Below are 6,471 nucleotides of genomic sequence, written 5' to 3' on the forward strand. Positions count from 1 at the left end.
TTTTAAAGCAGTCTCTTAGTGCCGCTTTCAGAGTGGTCACGTCCGTAACATTGTTTTTTCCTCATAAATGTTAACAAGAAAAATAAAATAAAATGAATATTTTATGTTCTGTGGAGAGCCAACCCTTCTTCATCCGGTGGGTATTACTTTTGCTTTGCGCAGTAGCCTAATTCACAGAAGTAGCCTACTAAAAAATATTTGGCCTAAAGGTTAAATATTTTTTGTGTCACGCATGTTTATTTCCCTCATATTAAATATAAAACGCATGTGTAGACAGATTTTTTCTAATGTCTGGACTCCTTTATTAAGGGAGTATGGATATATAAACAGACGTTTCGATATATTCGTATTAATGCATTTTCTGAGAATTTACATTTCAAGTTTTGACTGCAAATGTCACGTCCAACGCAATTGCTAAATTTTAAATAAATATTCCGCAACTAGTTTTGTGGTGTAGGTCTACGTATTTTATAGCCTAATGTTAAATTCAAATTATACTAATAGTAATTTAAAGATGTGTTAGCATTGGATCTGGACGGGAAGGATAACTCACAGTGTTGGAAGTTGGAGTTGGAAGGAGTGGGTCGCGATTCTGCCTTCTCACACGCGACACAGGTTCATGGATCTGAGTGTCGCGATTTCGGTTTCATATCGCATATCGTTACAGCCCTGTAGCTAGTAGCCTACCTGATACAACTATAAAATAGCAAGGCGACCAGTAAAACTACAGCAGACGACTACCCCTGGCTAATAAAAAAAAAACTTATATTTAATAACTATTAAAAACTAATAACTTATAAACAGTTACATTTGTTCTCCTTTCTCTTTCTTTAATGTGAAATGCTGTTTGAATTTCCAAGATAGAAACGCATTCTTGCCCTGGCTCTGTTGTCCCGGCTCCCTCTCTACCTCTAGCTCCCACTTCTCCTCTTCCGACTCCATTGTGACTGATCACGCAAACCGCTCATTTTTTCGTTTTCATATTGGGGCTTCTGGGAAATGCATGGAGTTGCCTTAATTTATTTAGAGAGTGAATAAACTCATGAAACAGAAAAGTATCGTCATGTAATCCATTGATCTCAACAATGTAACTGTATTCTAAATACCAACTATTTAAATTGTAACTGTAACGGAATACAGTTACTCATAATTTGTATTCTGAATACGTAACGCCGGTACATGTATTCCGTTACTCCCCAACACTGCCTATCACATGGTAACACATGCCATTTGTTGGAATGTTAAAGTGTTTACACAAGTGTCATTTTAGCATTTATTTATATATTATTATTTTTATTATTATCATCATCATCTAATCAAACTTTATTGCAGACTCTAGGTCCAAAATAAAAGCAGACAATACAATAAATAAACAACACACACACACACACACACACACACACACACACACACACACACACACACACACACACACACACACACACACACACACACACACACACACACACACACACACACACACAAAAGATACAAGTCAACGTGTTACAAAAATACAACGATACCAGTGTCTCCATAATTTAGATATTATTAAAGTTTTTATTAATATTTCAATGTGGCCTTTATTTTTTATATTTTCAGTTCTCATTTTAAATTTAGTTTAATTTTTTTGTAATTTTGTTATATGCTTTTGTGAAATTTATTAGATTTGTTTAATTAAAAAAAAATACAATTTAGGTTTAAGTTATTTATATTGCAGTTTTAGTTTTCATTTATTTCCTGCTATTATTTTTTTCGCTTCAACTTGTTTTAGTTGGTTGCCAAGGCAACATTTCTAAGTTTCATTTAGTTTAAGTTTTTCATCATATCTTTATCTTTATATTTTATTTTATTTAATCTTTATTTTAATTAATACAAATGTAAAAAAGATAATAACCCTATTTAACTCTTATTGTTCTCTCCGTTTTTGTATTTAATTTCTCTAGTTTGTGTACTAACTATTTTTTAAGTTAGTTTTTTAGTTTGTGTATCTAGCTAATCTAGCTAATTCTTCTGTATTACAAATATTATTGGCTCTTATGACAAATTGCTTTATTACTCATTTGTAAGTCCCTTTGGATTAAAAGTAAATACATGTAAGTATAAATGTTGGGGAAATCAGCCGAACGACTTAAAGTTGCTGATTACATAACAGGGATATAAGAGAGTATTTAGGCTAACAGTTTATTTAAAAACAAAATTATACTTCCAAAATTAAAACAAAATTGAACAGTATAAAATTAAGTTTGTGTAAATAAAGTGTTGTATCATAATCAATTGATTTCGTTGAGATCAGTTATTTTTAATTAAGGAGACTCTTAAGAGTCATTTGGAGGCTCATATTATAATCAAAATGATATAATTAGTTAAATTACATGCTCCCTGTTATTTGTAATGTGTCATTCCTGTTTATAATTATTAGTGCTCCTTTGAGTTGAACATGACTTTAAATTTCATCTCTCTCTGTGATCTGGTGAGAATATGTATCCAGCACACAGGAATTAAACAAGCAATAATTCCTCCTCTATTTAGCGAACTGTTGTCTGTCATGCGTTAATGGTTTGCTTCCCACCAAACTTAACTGACCGTGTTAATGGATTACTACGCATTGAGAATTAGACTGAGTCAGTCAGACAGGCTTTGGGGGTCCAGAAGGTCAACCAGGACACCTCCGTCTATCGTGAGACCAATTCCCTTTGAACGTTAAAATATTCTCCATATTGAATCTGATGGCTTGAGAATGCAAGTTATAGTATATGCAAAAGTAGTTGTCAAAATTCACTGCTAATATTGCATGTTTTCTCCTGGTTTGCTCTTAGATGTGTATATGTAGGGTTCGTCCTCTACAGTAAGGCTGTGCGATTATTCAATCAAATTCATTAGTTTTTAAATCAATTTTAGAATCCAGTGATTATGTAAACAACATAATCGAGTTAAAACTATTCTATTGTCCTTTTGTCTGTAATTCATTTTTTTCATCTTATTGTATTCTTATTGTCTTCAATAATTGTTTTTTTTTAACTTGCATTAGTTAACCTAGTATTACATTTTGCTGAACTATATTTCCCACCAATAATCACATGAAATAATATGATTTGCCATTTTAATCGAGCAGCTGTACTCCACAGAGAGTCAGTAGGTGTGTAAGTTTATAAACGCTCTTATTCCATTGAACAACCTGTAATTGTCTCTTTACTAGATAATCTGATGTGAACCAGAGAGTGAAAGAAAGGGTTTTGTGATTGGGAAACCCGTGCTAGGTAGAGGCTCTGGTTGGAGAGGACCCTGGAGCAGAGCTATTAGAACATCTTCAAAGCATACAGCTAATAAGAGCTTAGGAAAAGATAACCAAGGTGACACACACACCGCTCTATTTCTGTAATCTAACACCCTCAACTCCGCACAGCGATTCATGTATCTGTGTTTGGAGGTCACACAGCCTGCCATCTATTGCCACACACTGTAGTAGAAATTCCTACGCTTTATCAGTCTCTGTTTACTTCTTATCGTTAAAGTAAACACACACACACCGATTTTTCTGATGCAGTCGAGGTGAAAAGGGGTTGAAGCTTCTCTTGTCTTTGTTTTGCGATGTGTCTGATTTTGACATTTGAAGGTCAAAGGTCACTCAGCCCCTCCTGTGCTCCGTGTCACACTGATTCTGAGAGCGCATGCATGCCTGTCGCAACACACTTTTGTAGCTGTCACTTTCTCACGCAGTAGGACACACTTACTCATTCACACAAAAAACAAGGACATTTGCATAGAAGGATTTGTTAGGATTGTAATGATGAAATTACAAGTGATTTCCAATGTAGGACTGTATCAATAAACTAATTCGATAACCAATTCATCAAGGTGTATTTAAGTTTTGTCCATATTGCTTGCACTGTAAAAGAAATTCTCTCGGTTAATTCATGCAGAACAGTGTTTTAGATTTGATTCAAATCTGTAAATGGCTTTTTAGACTATTCGTTTAAAGAACTGGTTTATTAAAGTCATTTGTTTGACTTGTTGAATTGAACTAAATTGTATAAGAGCCTAACAGGTTCTATTAGGTTCTATTTGTTTTCTCAAACTGTGTTTTGTGGACTACAATGGCCATGCTGTTTATTTTTGGTTCATAGAACCAGCTCAAAAGAGTCATTTGTTTAGGAAATGAACTACTTTGGTCATGCTGTATTTGTTGTTTATTCAATAAAGTTTGAAATGGATTAGTATTACACCTATTGTGCTGTATGGTTTCACCAAAAATAATTGGTTTAAAAGAGTCTATAATTGTGATTTTAAGAATCAGTATTGGGATTGTCAAATTAATATTTGTTATAAATCAGAAAATCAGTATACTTTATTTATTCAGTCCTAACTGTTAAAGGTGTAGTATGTAATATTGGTTGAAATGGGTCCTGCAGTCCAAATTCAAAATACTGGAGAGAGTTGTTTGCTCCACCCTCTCCTCCTGAGACTGGATACTCGGGTGGGTTGCCAGATTGGGGACACACTACAGGAACGAGTGCAGTTGATGTGTTGATTTTTCCGTGTTTTAATATGCCTGTGGTCATAGAGCTTTTTAGATGGATGCCGAGGCTTTTTAGGTCAGGTAGAATCTGTGACCTCTCTGACCCAGTTTGTATGTTGGCTTCCATGGCTGCAAGGTGCAGTGTTTTCTGCCAACTGGATACTCTCGGTGTTGAAATACTCTTGGTAAATTGGCAGTGCGTGGGATCACACGGACCAAAACAAAACCAGACATTCCGAAAAACATGTAGTAGAATAACTGGCTGTAGAATTGTTTTTAGGTGAATCAAGAATGTGAATTAACAAGATAACTGCTAACATATTATGGTATTTTTTATACTTTTCTAGGCAAAAAATGACATGAATCACCTTTAAGATCATTACAGAAATGTTAAAGTATTGGAAAAAAAGAAAAAAGATGCAAGTATGTATGTATGTTCTATGTTTCTATTCCTCTTCTTTTTGCAAAATATGTGCTATAAACTTGAAAGACATGCATTAGTAGATCACCAGAATGCCCAGTAGCAGAGACCCAGTTAAAACTGGGACATACATCCAACATGTAATCTCTATGGGAAAGCTCACATGTATCAAAAATGGTCAGCGGTGGCTATATTTAGGACTGTGTGGTAAGTAGGTCTCACAGTCTTATCTCACTTTCTCTCTCCCTCTGTTTTTCTTTTCCGCAGTCTGGAGGGTCAATCGGTGCACATGGTTTCTGTGGTAATCATTAGGTGAATAAACGACAGGGAACATGGCCTGCCATCAGAGGTTCCAGTGGATTGTGTGAAGGCCTGCAGGTGTGATCGCTCAAATTGCCCCAGGACTGGTCAGGTGATTCCACACATAATTAAACTGCTGTAATGTAGCCGATTCCAAATTTGAAGCAATTTTAGTTTAGTCATTTTCATAACTATAATGTAACTCCATTATGTTGCTATAATTGCAGGAATCAATTTTCCTCAGTAGATTAAAGGCTGAATGTGGGAAAAAAGGGAAGATCCAATGGGCCCTACCTTGCTGACGTACTCTCAGAAAGTAATTTTGTTGTTTTATTGGGTTAAGATGAGATGAGCAATCATATTAACATTTTGGACATTTTCTAACACTTATTGTTAGCTAACAGCTTTATTTAAAAAAAAATATAAAATTGTATTAAAATGTTCAATGAAAGAACAACAGAGTTGCAGGAATAAATGTGTTGAACTTTGTGAACAACAGGCATTCAAATTCTGTGGAGTTCTGCAGATTCCATGGAGGCCTGGAATGGTTCTAATTTCTCTGAATTTCACAAAGGAAAGATAGTGTTGTGCTCATATACTGGGTATTTGTCATTTTCATTAATTTTTGTCAATTTTACTTTGACTAAAATGCAATCTACAGTGGAGAAAATAATTTAGTATTTTAGACTTAGTAAGTTTGTTCACCTATAAAGAAATGAAGGGTCTGTAATTTTTTACGGTAGGTTTATTTTAATGGATAGAGACTTTAGAGACAAGGTTATAAATTGATTAGCATTTGATCGAGTAAAATAAGTATTTGATCCCCTACCAACCAGCAAGATTTCTGCCTCCCACAGATTGGTTATGTGCCCATGTGAAACACAGATTAGTCCTGTCACTTTAGGAGAGTACTTCTAATGTCAGCTCGTTATGTGTATAAAAGACCTCTCCTCAACCGTGGGCAAGACCAAAGAGCTGTCAAAGGACATCAGGGACAAGTTTGTAGACTTGAACAAGGCTGGAATGGGCTACAAGACCATCAGCAAGAAGCTTGGTGAGAAGGAGACAACTGTTGGTGCCTTTATTCGGAAGAAATACAAAATAACCATCAATCACCCTCGGTCTGGAGCTCCATGCAAGATCTCGCCTCATGAGGTACGGATGATCATAAGAAAGGTGAGGAATCAGCCCGGAACTACACGGGAGTTTGTTAATGATCTCAAGGCAGTTGGGA

General features: G+C 35.2%; 1 long non-coding RNA gene across 3 annotated transcripts in view; it reads left to right on the forward strand.

The window, feature by feature from the left end:
- Nucleotides 1-5,614, forward strand: part of LOC143729461 (uncharacterized) — a 39,372-nt gene extending 33,758 nt beyond the window's left edge. For all 3 annotated transcript variants that reach the window (XR_013200006.1, XR_013200005.1, XR_013200007.1), the window contains exons 2-3: nt 5,205-5,349; nt 5,465-5,614. This is a non-coding gene — a long non-coding RNA (uncharacterized LOC143729461). The remainder of the gene's footprint in view (nt 1-5,204; nt 5,350-5,464) is intronic.
- The last annotated feature ends 857 nt before the right edge of the window (nt 5,615-6,471 follow it).

This window comes from Siphateles boraxobius, unplaced genomic scaffold (genome assembly GCF_051911475.1).
Source record: "Siphateles boraxobius isolate OS27281-9 unplaced genomic scaffold, OSU_SipBor_1 8, whole genome shotgun sequence".
Taxonomy (NCBI): Eukaryota; Metazoa; Chordata; class Actinopteri; order Cypriniformes; family Leuciscidae; genus Siphateles; species Siphateles boraxobius.